At 46.9% G+C, this 27837-nt stretch overlaps 1 pseudogene; it reads right to left on the bottom strand.

Moving 5' to 3' along the window:
- Nucleotides 1–7199: 7199 nt before the first annotated feature.
- LOC125518092 lies at nucleotides 7200–15408 on the bottom strand (annotated as a pseudogene).
- Between the last annotated feature and the right edge of the window lie 12429 nt (nucleotides 15409–27837).

Here is a 27837-nt window from a genome sequence, read left to right as displayed (position 1 = left end):
AAAGGTTCGCCACGAACCGGTACTGATGAAAGCGGCCCGGCTAGCCGTTGGAACCGGCACTAATGTATACATTAGTGCCGGCTCAAATACAAACCGGCACTAATGTGCTTCACGTTTGACCCTTTTTCTACTAGTGGTGTGACGTTGTTAAGAACCTGCTTTGTTCCTCTAATCCCAGCTTTGTTTGCATCCAAGAATCTAAGCTTGCTTGTCTAGACGCTCGTAAAGCCGTGTCGTTCCTCCCCCATAACCTCACGCAGTTTGCCGCCAAAAACACGGACGGGAGCCGTGGCGGCATAGTCACCGCGTGGGATCCCTCGTCCTTCGCTCTCATCTCCTCCTTCGAGTCTAGATACTCCGTCTCCGTCGCTCTCGCGTGCTCCTCCTCGGGGGTGACCGTCACTCTTAGTAACGTTTATGCCCCCTCTGATCACTCTTTCACCGATAGTTTCGTTGAGGACATGCTCACGATCCCTCCTAGGGTCCTCGGGCCCTGGCTCATTGTGGGAGATTTCAATCTCATTCGCGATCCCAACGAGAAGACAGGGGGGAATTTCGATGCTGGCCGTGCCGCCCGTTTCAACTCCCTTGTGAATGACCTTGCTTTGCATGAGCTGCACCTTTCGGACCGCTCCTTCACATGGACAAATCGGCAGGATCCCCCCATCTTTGCCTGGCTTGATCATGCGTTTTTTGACAATGCTTGGAATGACGTGTTCCCTTACTCCTCTCTCACATCCCTCCCTCGCGTCACTTTTGATCATGTTCCCCTCCTGGTCGCGGCCTGGACCAAAACCCCGAACCCCTCGCAGTTTTTCTTTGAAATGAGCTAGCTCCAGGACCCCGCCTTCCTCCCTACCACTCTGCCATCCTGGTCTGCTCCGGTGCGTGCTACGGGTGCAGGTGGGATCCTCGCGGCTAGGAAGAAAGCATTCAGGTTTGCTGCCAAGGTTTGGAAAAAACAGCACCGGTTCATTCCCACTTTTGATAACGATTGTCGTTTCCTTATTGACCTGTTTGACTTCCTGGAAGAAAACCGTGCTCTTTCCACAGATGAGAGCGCTCTCCGCCGCGACGCCCGCCTGGCTCTAGCCGCGTCCGTTCGCCGGCAGTGTGTGCATTGGCGGCAGCGTGGCAAACGTTGCGCGGTGTGTGAGGGGGACGAGAACACCAAGTTCTTCCATGCCTCTGCTTCGCACCATCGACGACGCAACCGCATCGCGACCCTGGAAGTCGAAGGGGTGCCGGTGCTAGACCATGCAGGGAAGGCCGCGGCCCTGCGAGCTTTCTACATGGCGCTGCTGGGCCGGTCCATGGAGCCCGTCTGGCATTTCAACCTGGCGGCCCTCTACGCCGGTGCCCCCTCTGTGGACGGGCCTGCTCTTGTGGCCCCTTTCGAGCAGGCCAAGGTTAAGGCGGCGGTGCACGCCCTGGACCGCACCAGCGCCCCTGGCCCGGACGGCCTGGGCCCAGCATTCTACCAGGCGGCCTGGGGCGTGGTGGCGCCAGATCTTCTTCATCTCTTCGACGAGTTCCACGACGGCGTCGCCGCCCTCGACGGGATCAATCGGGCCTACATCGCTCTGCTGCCCAAAGGGAGCGGTGTGCCATCCCCTGCCTCCTTTCGCCCCGTCTCGCTCCAAAACAGCGATATCAAGATCTTGTGCCGTGGGCTTACCACGCGTCTTCAGCGGCAAATTCCTCTCCTGATCGACGAAGATCAGTCCGGCTTTGTGCGGGGGCGAAGCATCTCCGAAAACTTCATCTATGCGACGGAGACGGTGCAGTGCTGCCATCGTCGCCGGGCTCCTACGATGGTCCTCAAGCTTGACTTCGCCAAGGCGTTCGACTCCATCAACTGGGCGAGCTTGCGCGCTGTGATGGAGGCCAGGGGGTTCCCGTCGCTCTGGTGCGACTGGATGGATGCCCTCTTCCACTCCTCGAGCTCGGCGGTCCTGCTGAACGGGGTGCCAGGGCGGTGGTTCCAGGTGCGCTGCGGCCTCAGGCAGGGGGACCCCATCTCCCCCTACCTCTTCCTCATCGTCGCCGACGTGCTCCAACGGCTGATCCGCCAGGATGATGTGCTTCGCCACCCTCTCCTTCCGGGCGCGCCTGCGGTGGTGCTGCAGTACGCCGATGACACGCTGATCATCGCGCGGGCGGACGAGGACGGCGCGGCCCGTCTCCGGCAAATTCTTGACCAGTTCGCCGCCGCCACGGGGCTGATCATCAACTTCACCAAAAGCACCCTGGTGCCGGTGCATGTGGAGGAGGAGGCTCTGGCCCGCGTGGTGGCCGCTCTGGGCTGCGCCACGGGGTCGTTCCCGCAGACGTACCTCGGCCTCCCTCTCTCATGGGAGAAACTGTGATTCGCGGATTTCCTTCCGCTGATTGCGAAGGTGGACAGATATCTCGCCGGCTGGGCGGCTCGCCTTCTCTCCCCCGCGGGGCGACTGGTGCTCATTAACGCCGTCCTGGACGCGCTCCCTACATATGCCATGGCTGCGTTGCTGCTGCCGCCTGCCGTGGTGCGCGCGTTGGACAGGTTGCGCCGCGCCTTCCTATGGAACGTCGCCGAACGAGCCTCGGGCGCCCAATGCCTTGTTGCTTGGGAGCGCGTTTGCCGGGCGAAGAGCGAAAGCGGGCTGGGAATTCGCGACCTGGCTACTCAAAACTTGTGCCTGTTGCTCAAGATGCTACATCGCGTTCACACGACCCCCGGCTCTAGGTGGGCAGCCTGGATATGGGGCGGGGCTGGTGGACGCTCCCTCCTTGCTCGCGGCGAACTGGCCCTTGGTGAGCACCGGGCCGCGGTCGTGAAACTGCTCCCTCTCTACGGCGCCATCTCCGTTGTCGACGTCGGGGACGGGAACACATGCTCCTTCTGGTGGGATCGCTGGCTGCCTTGCAGGGCTGTCGCGGTGGCGTACCCGGCCCTCTTCTCCCACGCCCTGTACGCAGAGGCAACGGTCGGGCAGGTGCGTGCACGCGGGCTCGCCCACTGCCTGGTGCCTCGGCTGACAAGGGTGGGTGAGCGCGAACTCGCTGTGGTGCGGCGCTCCTGGCCGCGCTGCCTGCAAGGGCGGGGGGGGGGGGGGGGGGGGGGGGGGAATGAGAGGCATCTTCTGCACGCCGCCGCGCCCAAAGGTGCCCTGACGTCCAGCTCCGCGTACAGGCTGCTGCGGTTTGGTGGGGTGACCGCGGGCTTCGCGTCCATGATCTGGGAGGCGCGCGCGCCCTCGTGGGTGAAGTTTTTCTGCTGGCTGCTGGTGCGACGACGCGTCCACACGAGGGACGTCCTGCTTCGAAAGCACATTGTTGATGCTGAAGATGCCGGCTGTCCACTCTGCTCTGCTGCTCTGGAAACTGCTGACCACATGCTCTTCTCCTGCCCGTTCGCGGGGGCGTTCTGGAGGCATGTCCGGGTCGTTGTCGATGGTGCTATGGTCTGCAAGCTCGGCGTCCTTGCTGCTGCGGTGGCGGCAAGTGTTGAGTCGGAGGTCGAGTTCGCCATGCTGTGCTGCTGGCAGCTTTGGAAACACCGGAACGCGGTTGTTTTTCAACGCTTGACGCCGTCCCTTGCTCGCCTGCTTTGCTGCTGTAGGGAGGACGCGGTCCTCTGGCGTGATCGGCTGTCTGAAGCTCGTCGATCGCACGTAGAGGGATGGGTGTGTGCGTTCTCGGCATTGCCTACGTGATGCTCTCCTCGCCCCTCATGTAAAGTTGGAGTTTTAGCCCACAATGATCAATATCTTCAGGTGGGGGATCCCCCCCCCCCCCCCCCCCCCCCCCGCCCCGCGTGAAAATTCGAAAAAAAAGGTAAGCCAAAGCATGGCGTGAGCAATCCATGTTATCAACTTATCATCCGCGGAATCTCATGTGCCCAACCATTTCTTTTGTGGCTTCAGATTCAGTAGCAGTGTCAGTTAAGCGATTTCAGTATTTATTTATGCAGGAAAACAGAGCACACCGTGCTGAGTTGATTTGCTTGTGGTTACAAGTTTTGGTTACCTAAAACACCGAGTCATTCACGGTCTCTACGGATCTGCAGTATCAGACGGCAGCAACCGAATTCACGGGTACGTGTGCCTCTGCCTCGGCCATGGCCTTGAAAGCCTGTCCGAATTCCAACATTTGCAAACCTGAGATCATTGGCAAGTTGACACCGACAATCTGCCGCTTCGCGTCACTTCTTAGCAGCAAACATTCAGAACTCCCCACACATACGCACACTCAAAAGCTTAACACTAAACAGTTACAGGAAATAAGAGATGAAGCAACAATATTTATTTATGCCCCATCTGTCGGCATAATTAACCACCTCAGTTTTAGTCAGGCTTTGAACCCTCTGCTGGAGGTGGGTCCAATGGGCCTCTCGCCTCTGCTGCCCACGGTGTGCATCTTCTCGTCTCCGTCAGCTCAGAGGACAGAGGGCAGAGGCAGGGGAAGTGGCTGGATTTAGTGAGCAAGGAGCAGAGGCACCTCATCACACAGGCAACACGCTCGCCGACGCATACATCGCCACACTCTCTCTGATGATCCAGCATGTAATGAGTCAGTGTGTGCCTGCCTGCATGATTAGAAGAAGAGTGTTAACTGGAATACTAGCTATCATTGATTCCATGGAAGAGTTATTCTGGTGATGATTAGCTGTGGACAACAGAACAGGTGAATAAATCTGCTCTAGTCTGTACTCTGTAGTAGCAGTAATAGGATACTTCATGTCAGGCTGCAACTCAACGAAGGAGCAGACACAAGGTCAGATTAACCTGCAGGCAGGCAATGTAGGAATGGTTGGAACACTATCATCACCAGTACGATATTGCCGTTGTGCGGTAGAAAAATTCTTTGCTTTGTCAGGTTTATCTACCTGAAAGGAAGACTTGTTGTTGCAGTACAACTCTGATTATCTACGCACACAAAAATACAATTTTGTACACATACATTGGAATCAGGCGCAGTTCATCAGAAACTCTGTGGAGAATTCTTTGCAATGAAGCCTCATGCTTTATCACAAAAAGAAGAAGAAGAAGCCTCGTGTTTGTACTAACTCAGTCTGTGGCCAAGAAGAAGAAAAAATGGGAACGAAGAACTGAAATGTTTTGAAATGTTTGCAAGATGCAAACACATTGAATTTCGCAGGGAAATTGGGTATGTCGTAGAAAATGGCAGGAGCTACTACTTACATGTGGTATAAAGCTTGATATCTATTCGTACGAAACTGAATTCTACGTCAGCTTGATCCAGCTTGTAAAGCTTTAGATCAGATCTAAACGCTCTAATATTTGTTTACACAGAGAGAATACTGTTTAGGAGTTGAGGCTACGCGCTACATCTTTTATTGTGAAGCACATGATCGCCGGTGTAACCTAGTAGCATCCTCGATCTACCGCCATGGTTGTAGGCGGCCCTCTGTCGACAATGTGTTGGCCTGTTACAGGTGCAATGCGTGTCAAGACCCGTCCTTGGGGATTCAGTTTCCCTACCCACGCCTATCTTCGGCATATTCACAAAACATTATTGTGATGTAAATTTGCAAATGACCAAAGTGCCGATGTGAAAATAGTGTTCCCAAACGTGTAAACAGGGGAGACCTCCGGCGGGAGCTATATCTCGCTTTAAGCAACATGAAAGCTACTCTCGCGTGAATGGAATAGCTCTCGCGCGTGAGACTGGGCCGGCTCGCTTTTCTGTTTTTTCTGTGAGACACACACTTCTCTGGCTTGTTCGAACGATTCGGTCGTGGGTTTGCTGTTTTTTCGCTGCAGAAGTTTCTTTTTTCTTTTCTTTTTTTTCTTCTTTTTTCGGTTTCTTTGTTTCTTTGCAGGTTTTCCTTGTTTTTTGTATTTATTTGTTTTCACTGGTTTCTTCATTTTATTTAAATTTTTCATTGGTTTTTTATTTGATTTATTTTCTCATCGTTTTTCTTCATTTTATTTCATGCGTGTGACCGCTTTTTTACCATTGTTTTTTTCTTTTTAGATTCTCATCGTTTTTCTTCATTTGTTTCATGGGTGTGACTGCTTTTTTTCCATTGGTTTTTTATTTTTTTATATTTTCTCTTTGTTTTTCTTCATGGATGTGACCATTTTTTCCATTGGTTTCTTTGGTTTGTCGTTTTGTTTCTCGGTTTTTATCGACCTTTTCTTTTCTTTGTTTTTTGTTTCTTTGTTTGTTTTCTATGGTTTTTCTTGTTCCCTTTTTTTTCAGTTTTGTTGGTTTCTGTACACATTCAAGATTTCTTGTGTGCATCAGAAATTATTTTAGATATACACGTTTAATATTTTTAAATACAATATTACTTTTTTTAGAAATCTTATTTTTTATGTCTACTTTTTTCTGTACACATGGTACATTTTTGGTATATATCTAATACAGGTTTAGCATTTTTCAAATGTAAGTTTAACATTTATTCAGTACATGGTCGACATTTTTATAACACATTTTGTTTGAAATAATTGATTAACATTTTTTAAATGCGAGATTAATATGTTTTGAATACATAGTCAACATTTTTGGTATACACATTAAACATTTTCAAATGCTTGATTAAATTATTTTAAATACATTATCATCTGTTTTGACATGCATTGTATATTTTCGTATACATGGTCAATATTTTTTATATATACACATTTATCATTTTTCAAATGCATGATTAACATTTTTTCACAAAAATTATGTGAAGTTTATTTTTTGTAATATATATCTTTAGAATTTTTGGAAGTGGAAACAAAAATAAAACAATAAATCAGAAAGAAAAAAAAGACTAGGCATCTTGGCCGGCCCGTCTCACGCCGCCCTTACGCGAGGGTTCCTTAGGCCCTCCTTCATGACTTTGTAGTTGCAACTGATTGCAAGCAGGTTTCGAGGGGCATTGAAAAGGGCAGCAATGGAAGCTACGGTCCGATTATTAACGAAATCAAGCTTAGAGCAGAAAACTTCAATTGTGTCTTTACTTTTGAAGGTACAGCTTCTAATTACGAAGCTCATTCTTTAGTCAAGCAGGCCGCCATTTGTGGCTGGGACAACCCCGCGATTCTTTGTGTGTTTCGAACTCTATAATATTTGAGCAACAAAGTCTTGGCTTCCCTCAAAACAAAAAGTGAGACATAAGGGCGTCTGGAGACCTCATCATTTTTCTTTTTAATGATTGATGAAAGAAAACGCAACGAATAATCAGCCCAACCCACAAATAATCAGCGGTTGATTGGGCCTGTTCCCATTGCCGACCGTCCACAACTCTCTTTCTCTCCTGCTGCTCTCCTCCACGCCCACCCCACTTCGTGGTCCACCGTCGTAGCGCCGCCGCCGCCGCCGCCGCCCTGCCTCCGGCGTGCGCTTTTGCCGAGGAGGACTGCAGTTGCCCTCTCCAGGTCGCGGCGCGCACAGCGGCAGGGAGAGAGAGGCGAGGCAAGCCTTCCTTCCTTGCCCGCCGTTGCGTACGTCCTCCGTGCTATGGAGGCTTTCAGAGATTCCCACCTGCAGGTTACACCGAAGTATTAGTATTCACAAAAGTCTGACAGGACTTGCAAGTAAGGCTTCGGATTAACTAAGTAACAGTGTAAGTGAAGCAATTTCGGTATTTATTTGTGCAGGAGACAGAGCGCCGTCTGCTCGGTTGATTTGAGTACCTGCCGAGGGTATATAAATTGAGCAGAGACATGGACGGAGCGCACCTTCCAAATACAGTACAAATAATCAGTCAGTCGGTTGATTGATTATTTACGAGGGCACTCAGGTGTGAGTCACTATCTAGTCTGAATAAGCAATTTCTCCAACCAGTACAGTAGAGAGGAGAAGCAAATGCAAATTCAGATATGGCCCAACCATTTATTTCTCGTCCATTCAGATTAAGTAGCGGTGTCATTTAAGCAATTTTGATATGTTTTTATTTATGCTGGAGATCAGAGCTTGTTGTGTGCTCAGTTGATTTTGAGCACTGCTGGGGATAAATTCAGCAGAGTCAGACACCAAACGTACCAATTCAGCAGAATATATATTTGTAGAAGAAGATTCGTGAGTCATGGATGTTCCGCGTAAGAAGGTTGCCAGATAAGTAATCAAGTTGATTATCATGGTGGATTGGTGGTATATGCTATGCAGGAGGGAAGTACAAAGCCTTGGTCAGATTTTCTTTTTTACCTGAAACACGGAGACATTCATGTTCTAAATGGATCTGCAGCATCAGACGGTGGCATCAGAATTCAGGCATACTGTATGCGTGTTCCTCTGCACCTGCACAAACCATGGTCTTGAAAGCCTGTCCGAACTACAACTTTTGCAAACCTGATATCATTGGCAAGTTGGCATTGGCAATCAGTTGCGAAACACAACTGGATGTGCTTGGCGTCGGTTAGTACCAGATGTTCAGAACTACCGGCACATGCACAGTCAAAAGCTTACCAGTAAGCAGTTACAGGAAGTAGTAGAGATGAAGCAAGCAGCAATATTTACTTCCTGGATATTATCAGCGGATCCTAGTAATGCAAAAGAGTTGTGGGATCCATTAGACGGAAGATAAAGATACTTCAACCATATTTAAACAAGGAAGAGCCTTGGGTGGGGCATAATTAACCACCTCAGTTATAGTCAGGTTTCCAACCCTCTGCTGGCCATGCATCTCTGCTCCTTCCTCTCGTCTCCGTCAGTGCAGAGGGCAGAGGCAGAGGACTATATGTGGTGAGGAAGGAGCAGAGGGCGGTGCGGGTGCCGAAGCTCAAGTACGTGGACGCCATGGGGCTACCCATCGCCAATGCAGGCCCAGGTTCGGCTCGGTAAGATGCTCACTGATGCATACAACGCCACGCTCTGATGATCTAGCACGTAATCAGTGTGTGCCTGCCTGCCTGATTAGTACTCGTGTTTATTAGAAAACTGTGACTGATTCCTTGGAATAATGAATTTGGTGATCAGTAGTTGTGGACAATAGCTGAGTAATTCTGGCTCTAGCCTGTAGTAGTTGTTCTAGCTCAAGGAGTAGACATAATGCCAGATTGGTACTCCATTCTTGTTCACATTGCAGGAATTGGAACAATCTCATCACCATTAAGGGCATTGCCGTTGCACAGAAGGGAAATTCTTTGCTTCGCTAAGTTTATCTGACTACCTGAAAAGAAGACTTGTTACAGCACAGAGTGATCACACACACACACACAATACAATGATGTACACATAGATTGGAATCAGAAGCAGCCCATAATCTGTTGGAAATATGAGCAAATTACTACGAGATTTAATCCGAATAAACATAATATAAATCATGACCAAAGCAGCAGAGATTAAACTAATCATGCGAACTAGCATAGCAGATGAATATATCACATCTGGGCACATACTAGAAACATGAATTCTACCACGATCTCGAACAGGAAGGATAGAATCACATACGATGCAGCGGGTGCAGCACCGCCGGCGTTGATGTTGTCGCCCATGTCGTCGAGGATGAGGTTGCCGAGGTCGGGGAAGAAGTCGTCGTTCGCGAAGTCGTCGCTGCCAGCAGTCGCGCGAGTGCGCTCCCCAAAAACCTGATCGCCCCTCTCCCGTACAGGATCACGAGAGGCGGGGTTCCGGGGGCCTGCTGTCCCTTCTCGCGGTGCACGCCGGAAGGAGGGATGGAGAAGACTAGCTTGGCGGCGCAATGATCTGGAACGGTGATGAGAAACCATACGAAGCGGCACCTAGGGTAGACGTCTGCCTGACTATATATTGCGGGCCGGGTAGGTGGTGGGAGTAAACCTCACGTCCGAATCGTCACGATCCAAAAGAATCGGAAACGGTTCAGTAATTAACGTGTCCGTTAATTATTAATTAATGACTCATTAATTTTCCCATGCAGCAAAAATATAGACAACGTGCATAGCTCTGTCCTCAGCTCGGCTCAATCCCGCAGCCCGCGTTGTGCCGAGGCGTGGCGAGCGAGGAGGAGGAGCGCGCGTGTAGGTCTCCTCTTCTCATGCTCATACAAGTGGTAGAAGAGCTCACCTTATAAAGAGGTGCAACTCTCTCTCAACTTCCAATGTGGGACTAAACTTTAGCCTCACTCACTCCACTCACATGTATGCATGAATGGGCCAAGAGAATTTCAGAATTTTAGTTGGGCTTTGGGCCAAAGGTCTACTAGCAAAATTCCAACATAATCATGGAGAAAGGCACAGATAAATTCTTTGCAATGAAGCTTGATGTTTTCTCGCAACAAAAGAAGTCTTGTGTTTGTACTAACTCAGTCTGTGGCCAAAAGGAAAAGATAAGTAAACGAAAAACTGCAATGTTTCAAAACGTTTGCAAGATGCCTAACAACACAAGGTTATGAATACTGGCAGGGAAACTGGGCATGTGATAGAAGATGGCAAGAGCTGCTGGTTGGTCCATCAGGCCTCTGCTGCCCATGGTGTGCATCCTCTCTCTACTCCTTCCTCTGTCTCCGTCGGCGCAGGCCGCAGACAAATCTCGCTCCCAATCCTCAACGCCCCCGCGTCGTGGAGGGCTGCCGTTGCCTCAGGCTCAGGACGCGGCGCGCACAGCACCAACCTTCCTCTTTGCCACTCTGTGCCCTGCCAAGGACGAGGAGGACAGCAGTTGGCCCCCAGGTCGTGGTACGCACTGCGGCTAGATGGGGCGGATTAATTTGACAATTGCTCCCTTCACGCTTGAAGGATTTCAGAAATTCTGACCTGCAGGTAAATCGAGTCATAGCATTAGCATCTCATGTTATCACTGAACATTAGGCAGAAGGGAGATTGATTATTTACCAGGGCACTCATCCGTATTAAGGTGATGATATCCTCTTACGTGGGACACAGGAGACCAATTGGAAATACTCCCCACCTTCTCTGCATCGTCTTAGCAACTCCGGGCAGTCATATATGGTTAAGCCTTCGAGGCTGGGTAACCGCTCCAGAAGACCATGTGGGAATTCCTCCATACCTGGACAATTCCAAATCTCCAATTTCCTAAGAGAAGTGAGGCCACACATCCCATCAGGCAGCGCTTTCAGGCGTATGCAGTCGAACAAAGAGAGCCTCCTCAGCTTGGCAAGTTTTCCAAGGTTCGAAGGCAGCGTTACCATACCGTGGCAGCCTGAAATCATCAACTCCTCTAGGCACAGTGGAAGGGTTTCCTCCTCAGACGATGATGTATTCCCCTCCAGGTAGTGACAATATCTGATACATAGAGAGCGGAGGCAATACAAGCTCCGGAGCCCCTCTGTTGGCCAGTGAAAGAGATCCCAGCATCCGCTAATCGTCAGACTTTCCACGAATTGAAAGCATTTCCAAACCGTAAGTTGTGACCTGGACAATCCGGAGCTTCTCACCAAGCTGTTGCATCCTTCCAGATAGAAATACTTAAGTTTTTCAAGAGGTCTTTCACCATGGCTTTGATGGGCGTCTAGAGGCAACATGGGCATGTCTTCTCCATAGCCAACAGTTAAACTGATGAGAAATGGCCAAGAGCCCAAACAAATGCTCATCAAAACTAAATTGACTGCAGTACTATGAACCCCATCTATTTGCAACTCGCTGACAACAGGGATCACTGGAATACTTGCAAGCGTGGGGCAATTTCTGATCTTTAGCTCTTGAAGCATAGGGAACATTACCAAGCTAACAGTAGGCTCTCCCACACAATTTTCTGCCCACATCTCCAAGTTTGGTAACTCAAGCAACAACAACTTCTTCAACCTTGGGAAAATTTGCAGAGTTGTAATGCGCCCTCCACCTTCCACACTAAGGTTAGTGCATAATGTTGTCAGGTTATCCATCCTTTGTAAGAACAAAACCTCTAGAGATTCTGAAAGCCATACTACAGGTATACTCTTGCATCTTGGGCAGTTGGAAATTTTGAGTTCTCTCAAGCAGTCAAACATCTGTGGCTTTCTCATCCATTGTGATATTTCTAGGCCACCATATCCACTTATCTCCAACTTCTGGATATTACTATGAGGTTCTAAACACTGAAGCACTTCTTCCACATTACATGCCATATCTTTTGGCCCATCATCTATTTCTTGGTCCCACGAGAACAACAACTCACTTACGTTTTGCTTCTGAGTGAGATTGGCTTCTTTTGCACTCTCCCCACTCTTTATCTTGTTCAAATTCAATAGTTCCAACCTATTGCTAAGGTGTTGCAAGTCTTTTAGCTGCTCTATTCCAAGGCCTTCTCCAGTATCCACAACAAATGTTGTTAATATTTGAAGGTTGTTCAGTACACCAAAGTTTGGAGCCATATTTCTGAGACTATCACAACCAAAGAGATAAAGATTGATGAGCTTTCTCAGTCTTGCCATGTTCTCTGGTAACTGATGCAACATATAACAACGTAGGAGCCTCAATGTTTGCAAGTTATACAACGCACATATTGAATCTGGCAAACTAATGATGCTAGACCTAGAGAGGTCAAGGAATCGTAAATGTTTTGCGTTTATGGACTTGCAAAGTGCAATTGAATAAGGGCGGAAATGCAGCGCTCTTAGTGATACCGATATGTGTAGCAGTTCTTTAAAATCCTTGTGTGAGTTTGTTGGAGCTAACAAAGTGCGGAGGCATGTTCTGCCTTTGCATAACCAATTGATTTGTTTCAATTCAGCCTTTGATATGTGCATGTGACAAACATCTTTTAACAATGCTTTCTGCTGAGTTAGTTCTTCTATACTTGCACATTCATCTGTGACACTTTTTGCTAGATCATGCATTAAATCATGCATTTTACAGGAAAAACCATTTATATGAAAATTTGTGCTCTCTTTCTTATCTTGGAGGAAGGATCTCCAAACCAACTCATCGAAAATTAATTCGCCTTTCTATTTTAAATCTAGTGTTCCTGTTTGAATAAAGCCATTTGCCATCCATAATTGGATCAACATTTCCTTCTCCATCTCATGATCCCTAGGAAAAACTGCACAAAATGCAAAACATTGCTTCATTTCAGATGACAGGTGTTTGTAGCTCAACTTTAGTATGGGCATGACCTCATATTTGCCTCCATTATTATCCCCAATGTTACTTTCTTCGATGACCTTCCATTTATGTACTTGTTGCTTTGAACTCAGCAATCCACCCATTGTTTTGAGAGCAAGAGGCAACCCCCCGCATTTATTGACAATACGCCTTCCAATGGAGACAAACTCTACTTGCTCTTCTACACCATTGCTAAATGCTTTGTTCGAAAACAATTTCCATGAATCTTCTTCACTCAGAAATACTAGCTCATGGGGCTCAACAGTGCACATTATAGAGGCCACTTGCTTGCTTCGACATGTGACCACTATAACACTTCCTGGTCCACCAATAGAACACAATAGTGGCTTCATTTCATCCTCCCACATCCTCTTGTTCTCATTCCATACATCATCGAGAACAAGTAAAAATCTCTTCCGGCCAATGACTTCCTCAAGTTGCTTTCGCAACAGCTCGATTGTGTCAGGCATATCACATCTTTTATTTACAGCCAACTCAATGATGGATTTCAAAATAGCAATGGCATCAAAGTTCTCAGACACACAGTGCCACATCTTCAACTGGAAATGTTGCTGCAGCCGTTGGTCATTATACACCATCTTAGCAAGAGTCGTCTTGCCAAGACCTCCCATTCCAAAGATGGGCATCACGTGCACCTTCTGTTGATCTTGCTGGTCCAGTAGCAACTTCACCACCACCTTCTTATCATTCTCTCTTCCAAAGATTTCGGTAGACTCATCTACTTTTGAGTGCGTCTGCCGCCATAGATTTTGCCGCTCCTCCCTGTCGATAGGATCCTCCAGACCAAACTTTTTCATCTCCTCGACCAACTTATTGATCTTCTCAAGGACGGTCTTTAGTTTCTCGCTCATTTCAAAACGGAAGAGAAGTGGGTTGTGGTGCGTGATGTAGCTGAGTACCTTGCACGTAGTGGACTTTCCAATCTTAGACTGGCGGCGCAGCGCCTTGTACTGGAAGTCGTCCAGCACGTCGCCGGCCTCATAGGCGACGGACTTGAGCTCCTTCATCCAGCTCTTGATATAGGTGTTTGTCTTGCTCCTCTCCTCGGCCCTTGCCAGCTTGCACTCGACGGCTAGTAGCTGGCGCTCCAGCACTCGGCGGTCGTTGTCGAGGCCACACATGCGGGTCAACGCCTCGACAAGTGTGTTTGCAGCCTTGCCGGCCACGCTGCACACCAGAGGGAGAAGCAGCGATTCTGCCATGATCTTCGAGATTGGAGGAATTAAGAAACTGCAGCATGAGAAATAAAAGAAGAGAGGTTAAGCATTGACAGAACACGAACAACCTTGTAATCCTGCTTTTATTTTACTTTATTTCTTAGTTCCACAATAGCTGTCAGAAAAAAAAACAGAACATGAAGAACAACCGAAGAAGTGCAAAATTAGTCAAGAGCATGCACCTCCTGAATAACAACAAGAATCAATGTTCATCCAAATTGGTGAAAGAGCGACGATACTATGCAGGTCCCTCCCACGGCAAGGCTGCTATGGGGTGGACAGATGATGGAAGAAAATGGAGATAATATCAAGGAATTAAAGAGCTGAGCTGCATATTGACTGATAATATCATGGAATCCAAGAGCTGAGCTGTATACTGACTGATAATATCAAGGAATCCAAGAGCTGAGCTTTATTTGCAACTATACATCACTATTGTTGAATACTTCTATAATTTTCTTAATTATAAGCTTGAGTTTATGCTGCAACTTGCATATGCAAACCATTGTTTGTATCATCATCCCAGATGACTCCAACCAAATAATGTTCACCCCCCAGGCCTGCATCATTTTCTAACATGCAGATAGGACAATAAGGGAGAGATAAGAATGACAAGCATGCATCTGCTGTGAAGACTGGTTCAGCAGGAATAAGCAAGACATTTCTTTTCTATCTGTCACTTGTTCTATGACGTACTAGATGGGAGGCGCGACACCCGAACCTGGTAATTGATCGGTTTCATATTTTTGTTTTGCTATATAACTTTTTTTATGCAGGGTACTGCTCCAGGACAAATTAAAAACCAGAGATCGCATAGCTAGAAAGAATTTCCATGGGGACAAATTGTACTACCTATGTAATGCCAAGAAAATTCTGAGGTGCTGATGTATCAATTCTTTTCATGACGCAGCAGACCAAATGAAAACTCAGTTCTCCACCTGAGATTTTTTTAGCACACTCACTTCTACCTCTAGAGTTGAGAGTACCAAACAAATATCAGTTTTAACGATGGCTCCAGTACCTCACATAATTAAACTATTGCTATTTTTTAGAGATTGTCTCAGCTGAATTGAATTCATCCTGTGCAAATAGCATGCAATTGTTTGCTGAACCCCGTAACCTTCTTCAGGGTTGTGTAGGCATTCCTCTGCAACTGCACAATGAGGTATGATGTTGATCAAATTTATGGTCATTGAGACAAACAAATATAGTACGAATAATGGTGAGAAAAAGCAGCTGCTACTACAAGATGATAAAGCTTAATTAGGTCTTAAAATGCACTTGTCATCATCCCCATCCCATGCTTGCAGCATGGAAAGAACGATTTTGCTCAGTCAGCTAGTAGCATCTTTCTTTTTATGATGTTGTCCAATATAATAAGCAGCTATTCAAGCAAGATTAGGCTGTGTTTGGTTCAGCTTTTTTTACCAACTTCTGCTTTGAAAAGCCAAAAGCTAACCGAAGGGGTAAATTTTCGAAGCAGCTTTTGAGAATCTGTAGCTTCTTCCTAGTGTAAATTTCAAAGCTGGGGGTACCCCAACTTTTCAGCTTCCAGCTTCTCCACAGCAGCTTTTTCACAGCAGCTTTTTCACAGCAGCTTTTTTAGAATCTGCAGCTCAACCAAACACAGCCTTAGTTAGGTGAGCAGGGAAATTTAGAGCATAACATAACGTCATAACTCCGTCCGTGTCACAAAATAATCTCCAGGGTGGCGGCCTAGCATGTATATTTGGAACCTTGCATATGCATACGTCTAGGCTTATGGTTAACAAGGGCTGTTGCTTATACAAATCAAGAATACATTGTTACTTGCCGAAAAAAGCTTTCGCCCCGCTTACGCCGGTGTATTTAGAGCATTTGTGTGTTAATGGTTAAGTATATTTAATTCTACACATGGTTGACTTCTATTTATGCATGCTAGCTAAGATGGATGCACCTTTGGTCGAAAATACGCTGGCGTCGTCACCAATGTCTTCGTAATCATCAGAAACGAATTGGCGTTGCATGCGAGGGCCGGTGCACCTTGTCTCGGTGCGAGGTTATACTATTCAGAATTTAATCGTCGCTGCCACAAGAGAAACCACACGAGACAGAGAAAGAGATGAAAGTAGAAGCCCGAATTATTCTCCGGGTCTCTTTCGAATAGGAAAACCACCGCCAAACCTCGCCATGATCGCCACTATGTTGCTCTCGGATGAGACGACGGTAGAAATAATGCGCCGCTCCTTGACATGTCCAGTTGATAATTAATCTATCGTTTGCTGTCTGCAATTTATTTTAATAATCTATCTACCTGCACTTTTATACGTGTAGTTCCATCTACAGCTAGTGCTCTATTTGCTGCGTCCATGCAATACCACGGACTAGAAGCCTTGTCGACCTTGCTTACAGGAAACAGCGTGTGTATACAAGCTGCTTCAAAACTAAAGCGGTTTTGTTGGGCCGGTACTACACTCTAGCAGTAACTAATTAATTCATGCAAATGCACTTTACTACAAACCTGAGACCCCTACAGCTAGCTGCAGTGAACTACTGGATTGGAAATGTCCCTTGAGAGTTGAGTAGAGACTACATGTAGTGTATCCACTACAGGAATAACACCGAAAGCCGAGTACCCAGAGTATTTCACTAAGGCCCGAAAAATAGTGCGACTCGGGCAGAGGAAACTCATGGATATGCAGAAACAAATGGACAACTCGCCTCAAGCTACATTGTATGAGAGGGACGTACCATTAACAGCGGTAGTGAGCATGGACTGGGAAGAAGAAGAAGAGTGATTTAAAACTAAAAAAACCCGACGATGTTGTTTATTGCGCGTAAGGATCCTTTTTTGGGGGGAAAATCTTCCGATCTATTCATCAACTGTCAAAGTGGTAAGTGAACACCAGAAGTAAAAAGTACATCTAGGTCCGTAGACCACCTAGCGACGACTACAAGCATTAGAGCGAGCCAAAGGCGTGCCGCCATCATCAGCGCTCCCTCACCGTAGCCGTGCAAATATTGTTATAGTAAGCAGTCGGAAAGTCGTCGTGCCAAGGGCCTATAGGACCAGCGCACCAGTAGCAACCGTCGTCGATGAAGAGAAAGATAGATCGGAATGATCCAACCAATAGACAAGCGATCACTGACGAAAGAAGACCCGATCCACGTGGATCCACCGAAGTCAAACGCCAACCGAATCCTATGGGATCTGGCAGAGACAAACCTCCACACACACCCTCCAACGATGCTAGAAGCACCGCTAGAACGGGGGCTAGTCTCCACACACACCCTCCGTCGTCTTGTCTCTCTAAGCAGGACACAAACCTTAACAAAACCCATAAAAACATCTAAAAACAAAGCCCTCCAGTCGGCAAAGGCTAGGATCCACCACACCTCCATGGCTAGGCAATAGAGGATGAGGCGGACCGATGGTGCAGCCGACGAGAGGAACAGAAATAACAAGCGCCGGTGGCCGACTAGGTAAAGGAGACGGATAGGTTGGTTGCGAGGGTTGAGGAAACGTGATCTACTGCGATGCGCGTAAGGATCCTAACCACATATACTAGAAGAACGCCCGTGCGTTGCAACGGGGCCAGATTAACTTTAAAAGTTCAATATCAATTATGTTAATATTACATTGAATATTCTCATACATATTAAGTGACATTGACGACATTTTTTACCATCAAATTCTCTCACACACACCCGCTCCCTCCCTCTTCCTCACTCTCTCTCCCCCTCTCCCTCACTCGGGAGGTGGGACGAAAATAAACCCGGAACGAAGACTACCAACTGAGACATTAGGAGTAGAGATCGTTTAGTTGATAAGAATAAATAGAAAACGGTGTTAAAAAGGAGAAACAGATTAGAATACATTGAAAAACCAAAAGGACGATGTAAAAGGGGATTCACCCTGCCCCCACGCCCCCCCGGGCCTTGCCACCGAACCGGCTCAGCGGTCCAGTCCCCACGCGGTCGTCTTCTCCTGTTCCCCGAGCCGCGTCGCTACAGAGCCGGGCTCCCGCCCGACCACCTCGCTGGCATCGAAGGGGAATGGATAAGGGTGACGCCCTGCCTTCCCTGCCCCCATGACCTCACTCCTCCTCGACGCCCCTCCCAAATCCACTTCTCCTTCTCGCTTGCTCGATCCCGTCGATCTGGACGAAGTCAGACGCCACGGCCACCATGACCGACCCCATCCACATGGCCACTACCCTTCCTATGGGCTAGGAGCTTGTCGAGGAGCTCCGAACGCCTTCGCTACTTCGTCTGCGCCAACGAGATCAAGTCCAGCACCCCCGCATCGACGTCGCTGCCGTCTTCCTCAACCTTGGGCCACCGCGACATTGTCGTTCGATCTGCGCCGCCCCGAGCTCCCATGTCTTCCCCTAGGGCGCCATTGACACCGCCATGATCTCCTCTTGCCTTTCCCCTGTTTCCCCTCTCGTTTGCTCTCGTTAGGTATTTCTCCGTGGCCGAGAACCGCCGTCCGCCATGGCCATTGCAGTGGTAGCCACCGAGCTCCTCGGATTGACCCCGTGGCACATGCCCGCTCCTATGCACGCCCATGCCCGAGCCTGCCGCTCTTCTTCCGCGCCCGCGGGGCCACTCCCTCTCCATGCCCACACCAGTGCTACACCGCGTCGGTCGCGCCCACCGCTGTCGTCGCGCTCGCCGTAGCCACCGCACCACTGTGCCCCGCGTGACACACACCCTGGCCGCGCGCCACACTCTCGCTGGCTGCGCTCGCCCCGTCTGCTGCCGCCTATCCCTTCGCTCGCCCCGCTGTCGCGCCCCTGCCTCGCACCGCCTCCAGTCGTGGCCATCTTCTGTCGGCCGCCCCCTCAGCCACGCCGGCCGCATCTCTGCCCTCCACCGTCGGCCGCTCGCCTCGCTTGCTGCGTGTTGCTTCCTGCTGTTATGCGCTGCTCTACCGCTGGTACGCTGCTGCGCCATGCCCTCGACACCGCCGTGGACAAATGTGGCGGAGGGATTGTTAATGGAGTACGAGAAGGAGGTGGAGGAGAAGGTGTGGAGAGGCAGGAGGTCTGGGGCGGTGTCACCTGCCTGTGGTGGAGGTGTTTATGCGAGAAGGAGCCGGAGTGGAAGGAGAGGTCACAATTGCAAAGAATCGCAAAAAAAATTCATAACCCGGAGATCTTAGTTCAAAAAAATGCTAATATCGATGGAAAACATAGGAAATATTGGTTGTTATCAAGGAAAGGTAAAAATTTAGGAAAGTTAGGATTTTTGAACTGATTTCTATGCAAATGGGGTGTTATTGTTCGGTAACGTGATATCAGTACCTGCCCGTTTGTGACGTGTCTGATTAGGAAAGTTTGCAAATGTTAAGAAACTATTTATTAGGAGGAAAGTTGTGACATGTCTGTTATTTGTTTCCTAAAACAAATTTCACTAATAAGAGAAATCGATTGATTTAGATAAGTTAGGAAAGTTAGATTAAAATGTATTATTTGTTTCCTGAAAATCTGTTATTTGTTTCCTAAGACAAATTGAACCAATAAAAGGAATCGATTGATTTGCATAATTTAAGAAAGTTAGATTAAAAGGAATCGATTGATTTGTATAATTTAAGAAAGTTAGATTAAAATGTATTATTTGTTTCTTGAAAATACGTTATTTGTTTCCTAAGACAAATTGAACCAATAAAAGGAATTGATTGATTTGCATAATTTAAGGAAGTTAGATCCGCGATTTGTTATACGTTAGGAAAGTTCTGGTTGTGATAAAGAGTGGAGAGAAAAATAAACCGATGGACCAGGGTGGGAGGGGGTGGTGGGAGGAGAGACGAAAAAAAACCCAGTGAAAATAAACCGCGGACCAGGGTGGGAGGGGGTGGTGGGAGGAGAGACGAAAAAACCTAACGAAAATAAACCGCGGAGACGATTCATCAACTCGTCCATTAGGAGTAGAGATTCAACATGATTGATGTTGAACCATTAGAATACGTACTCCCGATTGCAAAGAATGGTCATTTACCTAGTAGATACCTAATAAGGTTTGAGGTTTAAAATACCAGTTTATGAGAAATGAAATAAAGGAATTATTTACCAGGTGTATGACGTAAAAGGAATTGTTTAACAGGCATACGGACATAAAAGGACTGTTTACCAAGCGTACACGTAAGTCATAAATAAAAAATCTTTGAGGTTATTTAAAATAAAAATTTACAAAAAATTAAGAAAAAATTATTAACCAGGCGTACGTGTCATACGCTACAAGAATTCAGTTTCAATATCCATTTGAGGTTGCTGGATGTGCAGACCGCACATGTTGAGGTGGATGTGCTCTCTTTTAAGCACGCTCACAAAACAGTCTCGCACGCTTATGAATTGAGGTTCTTACTTTAAGCTAAGCCATGTAGGACTAAAAATTGCTTCTCTAGTCGTTTGTTCGTTCGATTCACGCGCGAGGTAGTGCTGGACAACACTACCTCTCTAGGAAAACTTTAGTACTCCATGGCTTTATCATGCAAAACTTTATTTATTAGGTTATAGACTCATATTGTATTGGGACATGTGATGTTACAGTAACTAGCTAAGTTACTCAAACTACCTTTTTCCTCATTAACTCATTGTCACATAAGCAAATGTGTTGAGTTGGACTCGATGTTACTGCTGAAGTTACTCCCACTATGGCTAGTCTAAGAGAATGGAGGGAGTAATAAGAACATCGACGTGATAAAAACCATATTCCTAAACTGCGAATTCAGAACCTAGGGATGAAAAAAGGTTTGAACATATGAAGCTTCCATATATGTTCACTTCTCAAGCCACGTCAGTATAAGCTCTTTTGTCATGCAAATACATTACTCACCGAGAGTACATTATGAATTTTGGTAATTGATCACTAGTAGAAAAGGGGGCAACAGTTCAGGCCGAGGCAGCCCATTAGTCCCGGTTCAGACCAGAACCGGGACCAATGGGGGCATTGGTCCCAGTTCGTGAGCCCAGGGGGGCGGCCGGTCCACGTGGGCCATTGGTCCTGATTGGAGGGACGAACCGGGACCAATGGGCCTGGCTCCTGGCCCACCACCATTGGTCCCGGTTGGTGGCCTGAACCGGGACCAAAGGCCCCCCTTTAGTCCCGGTACATGCCACGAACCGGGACCAATAGTGCTGCCTATATATACCCTCGCCCACGAGCAGAGCACTCCAGTGCTTTGTTTTTCTGGGCCGCAGAGGGGAGGGGTTTGTGGTGCTCTAGCTCACCTCCTATGCACATGAGGTGTTCGATGAAATGCCCGAGCCACACTAGTTAAGCTTTCTCCTCTCGAAGCTCGACCTCAAAGCTCCATTTTCCTCGAGATTTGTCTAGATTTAGCGGTCCGTCACGCCCCACCCCCGTCTTCACCGCCGCCGATCACCCGCGCCGATCTCATCACCGACACCACCGTGGTGAGCCTCTTGTTCTTATCTTCTTTCTAAAAGGAAAAATATTGTTACTTGTATGTTTAGATAGATACTTGTATCATTTTCTTACTTTTATTATTGCATCTTATATAGTGCGATGGTTTTGGTATCCGCCCCCGTCGGCCCTCGTCCTGTCTATGATTCAGATGTGGTATATATATTAATCTTTATAACTATTGGTTCATTTATTGTTTATGAAAATTATGTGGACCAACGTGACATAGATTTTATTTATCTAGGATGTATGTGAACCGGAAATTCCAACCGACCCTATTGTCGAGAGGTTAAATTTAGTTGAAGAAGAAAACAATTTCTTGAAGGAAAAAATAAAAACAATTGAGGAGGAAAAGATGATATTGGAGTTGCATGTTGCGGATGTCGTCGATGATCACAAGACCAAGATGGATGCAATGCGCTTGAAGATTAGAAAGATTAGAAAATATGCCATTCATACCGAGGCTTGGTATCATTATGCCGTTGGATCAATTGTTACCTTGGTTGTGATTATGATCGCCTTTGTTTTCGCATTTAAATGTTTTACATAGTTTCAATGTATGGTTTAATTAATTAGATGCTCTGGAGAGCTATATGTTGTTAGATGAGAACTATGTATGCACTTTGCTTTTAATGTGATGATGAACTTCTATTAATTTGGACACTTAATTATATATAATGCACGCAGATGAACCGGCAATGGATGTACGGTGACAGACACACCTCCGAGTACATTAAGGGCGTGCATGAGTTTCTCGATGCGGCTGAGGCAAACAAGCAGAATAGTTTTATGTGTTGTCCATGCCCTGATTGTGGGAATACGAAGTCTTACTCTGACAGGAAAATCCTTCACACCCACCTGCTTTACAAGGGTTTCATGCCACACTATAATGTTTGGACGAGGCACGGAGAAATAGGGGTTATGATGGAAGACGACGAAGAAGAAGAGTACGATGACAACTACGTGCCCCCTGAATACCGTGATGCTTCAACGGGGGGAGCTGGTGAAGATCAAGAGGAACCAGACGATGTGCCCAATGATGCTGCAACGGGTGAAGCTGCTGAAGATCAAGAGGAACCAGACGATGCGCCCGATGATGATGATCTCCGCCGGGTCATTGTCGATGCAAGGACGCAATGCGAAAGTCAAAAGGAGAAGCTGAAGTTCGATCGCATGTTAGAGGATCACAAAAAAGGGTTGTACCCCAATTGCGAAGATGGCAACACAAAGCTCGGTACCGTACTGGAATTGCTGCAGTGGAAGGCAGAGAATGCTGTGCCTGACAAAGGATTTGAGAAGCTACTGAAAATATTGAAGAAGAAGCTTCCAAAGGATAACGAAATTGCCCGACAGTACATACGAAGCAAAGAAGGTCGTATACCCTCTAGGATTGGAGATGGAGAAGATACATGCATGCCCTAATGACTGCATCCTATACCGCGGTGCATACAAGGATCTGAACGCATGCCCGGTATGCGGTGCATTGCGGTATAAGATCAGACGAGATGACCCTGGTGATGTTGACGGCGAGCCCCAGGAAGAGGGTTCCTGCGAAGGTGATGTGGTATGCTCCTATAATACCACGGTTGAAACGTCTGTTCAGAAACGGAAAGAGCATGCCAAGTTGATGCGATGGCACAGTGAGGACCGTAAGAAAGACGGAAAGTTGAGAGTACCCGCTGACGGGTCGCAGTGGAGAAAAATCGAGAGAAAGTACTGGGATGAGTTTGCAAAGGACCCAAGGAATGTGTGGTTTGCTTTAAGCGCGGATGGCATTAATCCTTTCGGGGAGCAGAGCAGCAATCACAGCACCTGGCCCGTGACTCTATGTATGTATAACCTTCCTCCTTGGATGTGCATGAAGCAGAAGTTCATTATGATGCCAACTCTCATCCAAGGCCCTAAGCAACCCGACAACGACATTGATGTGTACCTAAGGCCATTAGTTGAAGAACTTTTACAGCTGTGGAATAAAAACGGTGTACGTACGTGAGATGAGCACGGACAGGAGGAATCTATTATATACTTAAAACAGAAGTAAAACAAGCCATCACGTTCGTCCACATATGTTAAATTATATTGATCGTTAATTTTATAGATTAATGGTTCAGATTTAAAGATACAGCGTTACATACAAATATAGTCATCTACAAATAGTTTGGCACATCACGTAAGAATAGTATGACACGTCTTTCATCCAAGTCATATGTGCTTTCTATGAAAAAAACAATCACAGATGAACGTACGTTGCCATCGGCAAGTAAGGCTGCCAATAGTTGAAAAACAAACACGACCGCCAGCGCCTAATCAAAAAGGAAAGTACTGCTCCCTCAAAATACTAAAAGGAATACACGGCTGCTAAGGAGTCCAGGTCCTGCGCTGCCAAAAAGGACAAGTCCGATCACAATACCACATGTATGATGATGACATCTCTGATTTTAGGAAAAAAAATATTAGCATATTATTTCAGCAAATTAATCATTTGTTAATATATTTTTTTACTTTAAGGGAAAATTAATCTAGGCTACTCCATTAGTTCTTCATGTTGAGATAACAAACTTTTACGCATGGGCAAAAAAACTTTCTCTATTTTGGGGAAAAAATGTTTCTCTGCCGAGATAAAAAAAGTAGATTTGTACGTACATGGAATATAGTGTGGGTGTAAAGAAATATAAAAACAAGTTCTTCATGTTGAGATAACAGACATTTTTTACGCATGGGCAAAAAAAACTTTCTCTTTTTTTGGAAAACAATCTTTCTCTGCCGAGATAAAAAAAAGTAGATGTGCACGTATATGGAATATAGTGTGGGCGCAAACAAATATAAAAACACTTTTGTTTAATGATAAAGTACTACAAGATGTTAGCAACTCATACTAAAAATACGTTTACATCTAAGTGCCAAAAATATATATTTATATTCTTGCATTATTTTTACAAATGAACTATGACGCGCGTTCTAATTACAATGGTTAATAGTATAAACTATCAATTTTTTCATGAAAAATATTCATGAGAAGGACCATGTGAGTGCCAAGAAAAAGAGGGACACTTAAAGTGTAGCCGTAGCACATGTCCATATCTGATATTTGGAACAGGGACGGAGAGTCCTGACAGCAATGCATGCGCTAATGTCATCATGACGTCAACAAAAAGAGGGTCACGTAAAGGGTAATACATGTCCATATCGGACACCGGCAGCACGGACGGAGAGTCCTGGCAAGAATGCATGCCTAATGTCAAGATTACATCAGGAAACAAGAAAATTAGCGCTTCAAGATCTACTCTACAATTGGGATGTCTACACTAGTAGAAAACAGGGTTTTGGTCCAGGCCGGGTCAGCCCATTAGTCCCGGTTCAGTCTAGAACCGGGATCCAATGTGGGCATTGGTCCCGGTTCGTGAGCCCAGGGGGCCGGCCGGGCCACGTGGGCCATTGGTCCCGGTTCGTCTGGACCTTTTGGTCCCGGTTGGTGGGACGAACCGGGACCAATGGGCCTCGCTCCTGGCCCACCACCATTGGTCCCGGTTGGTGGCTTGAACCGGGACCAAAGGCTCCCCTTTAGTCCCGGTTCATGCCACCAACCGGGACCAATTGAGGTGCCTATATATACCCCCTCGCGTAAGAGCAGAGCACATGCTCTGTTTTTTCTGGCCGAGGGGGAGAGGGCTTGGTGGTGCTCTAGCTCACCTCCTATGCACACAAGATGTTCGATGGAATTCCCGAGCCACACCACTTAAGCTTTCTCCTCTCCAAGCTCGACCTCCAAGTTCCATTTTCCTCAATATTTGTCTAGGTTTAGCGGTCCATCACGCCCCGTCCCCGTCTTCACCTCCGTTGATCACCCGCGCCGAGCTCATCGCCGGCACCACCGTGGTGAGCCTCTTGTTCTTATCTTCTTTCTGAAAGGAAAAATATTCTTACTTGTATGTTTACATAGATACTTGTATTATTTTCTTACTTTTATTATTGCATCTTATATAGTGCGATGGTTTTGGTATCCGCCCCCGTCGGCCCTCGTCCTGTCTATGATTTGGATGTGGTATATATATTATCTTTATAACTATTGGTTCATTTATTGTTTATGAAAATTATGCCGACCAACGTGACATAGATTTTATTTATCTAGGATGTATGTGAATCGGAAATGCCAACCGACCCTATTGTCGAGAGGTTAAATTTAGTTGAAGAAGAAAACAATTTGTTGAAGGAAAAAATAAAAAAATTGAGGAGGAGAAGATGATATTGGAGTTGCATGTTGCGGATGTCGTCGATGATCACAAGATCAAGATGGATGCAATGCGCTTGAAGATTAGAAAGATTAGAAAATATGCCATTCATACCGAGGCTTGGTATCATTATGCCGTTGGATCAATTGTTACCTTGGTTGCGATTATGATCGCATTTGTTTTCGCATTGAAATGTTTTACATAGTTTCAATGTATGGTTTAATTAATTAGATGCTCTGGAGAGCTATATGTTGTTAGATGAGAACTATGTATGCACTTTGGTTTTAATGTGATGATGAACTTCTATTAATTTGGACACTTAATTATATATAATGCACGCAGATGAACCGGCAATGGATGTACGGTGACAGACACACCGCGAGTACATTAAGGGCATGCATGAGTTTCTCGATGCGGCTGAGGCAAACAAGCAGAATGGTTTTATGTGTTGTCCATGCCCTGATTGTGGGAATACGAAGTCTTACTCTGACCGGAAAATCCTTCACACCCACCTGCTTTACAAGGGTTTCATGCCACACTATAATGTTTGGACGAGGCACGGAGAAATAGGGGTTATGATGGAAGACGACGAAGAAGAAGAGTACGATGACAACTACGTGCCCCCTGAATACCGTTGATGCTGCAACGGGGGGAGCTGGTGAAGATCAAGAGGAACCAGACGATGTGCCCAATGATGCTGCAACGGGTGAAGCTGCTGAAGATCAAGAGGAACCAGACGATGTGCCCGATGATGATGATCTCCGCCGGGTCATTGTCGATGCAAGGACGCAATGCGAAAGTCAAAAGGAGAAGCTGAAGTTCGATCGCATGTTAGAGGATCACAAAAAAGGGTTGTACCCCAATTTCGAAGATGGCAACACAAAGCTCGGTACCGTACTGGAATTGCTGCAGTGGAAGGCAGAGAATGCTGTGCCTGACAAAGGATTTGAGAAGCTACTGAAAATATTGAAGAAGAAGCTTCCAAAGGATAACGAATTGCCCGACAGTACATACGCAGCAAAGAAGGTCGTATGCCCTCTAGGATTGGAGGTGGAGAAGATACATGCATGCCCTAATGACTGCATCCTCTACCGCGGTGCATACGAGGATTTGAACGCATGCCCGGTATGCGGTGCATTGCGGTATAAGATCAGACGAGATGACCCTGGTGATGTTGATGGCGAGCCCCCGGGAAGAGGGTTCCTGCGAAGGTGATGTGGTATGCTCCTATAATACCACGGTTGAAACTCTGTTCAGAAACGAAGAGCATGCCAAGTTGATGCGATGGCACAGTGAGAACCGAAAGAAAGATGGGAAGTTGAGAGCACCCGCTGACGGGTCGCAGTGGAGAAAAATCGAGAGAAAGTACTGGGATGAGTTTGCAAAGGACCCAAGGAATGTATGGTTTGCTTTAAGCGCGGATGGCATTAATCCTTTCGGGGAGCAGAGCAGCAATCACAGCACCTGGCCCGTGCTCTATGTATGTATAACCTTCCTCCTTGGATGTGCATGAAGCGGAAGTTCATTATGATGCCAGTTCTCATCCAAGGCCCTAAGCAACCCGGCAACGAAATTGATGTGTACCTAAGGCCATTAGTTGAAGAACTTTTACAGCTGTGGAATGGAAACGGTGTACGTACGTGGGATGAGCACAGACAGGAGGAATTTAACCTTAAGGCGTTGCTGTTCGTGACCATCAACGATTGGCCCGCTCTCAGTAACCTTTCAGGACAGACAAACAAAGGATACCACGCATGCACGCACTGTTTAGATGACACTGAAAGTATATACCTGGACAAATGCAGGAAGAATGTGTACCTGGGCCATCGTCGATTTCTTCCGACCAACCATCAATGTCGAAAGAAAGGCAAGCATTTCAAAGGCGAGGCAGATCACCGGAAGAAGCCCGCCATGCGCACCGGTGATCACGTGCTTGCTATGGTCAATGATTTACACTACGTAATCTTTGGAAAGGGTCCCGGTGGACTAGCTGTTCCGAAT

Source organism: Triticum urartu, chromosome 7, assembly GCF_003073215.2.
Source record: "Triticum urartu cultivar G1812 chromosome 7, Tu2.1, whole genome shotgun sequence".
Lineage (NCBI taxonomy): Eukaryota > Viridiplantae > Streptophyta > Magnoliopsida > Poales > Poaceae > Triticum > Triticum urartu.
The sequence above is the reverse complement of the archived record's forward strand: the minus strand, read 5'-3'. Positions and strand labels throughout refer to the sequence as shown.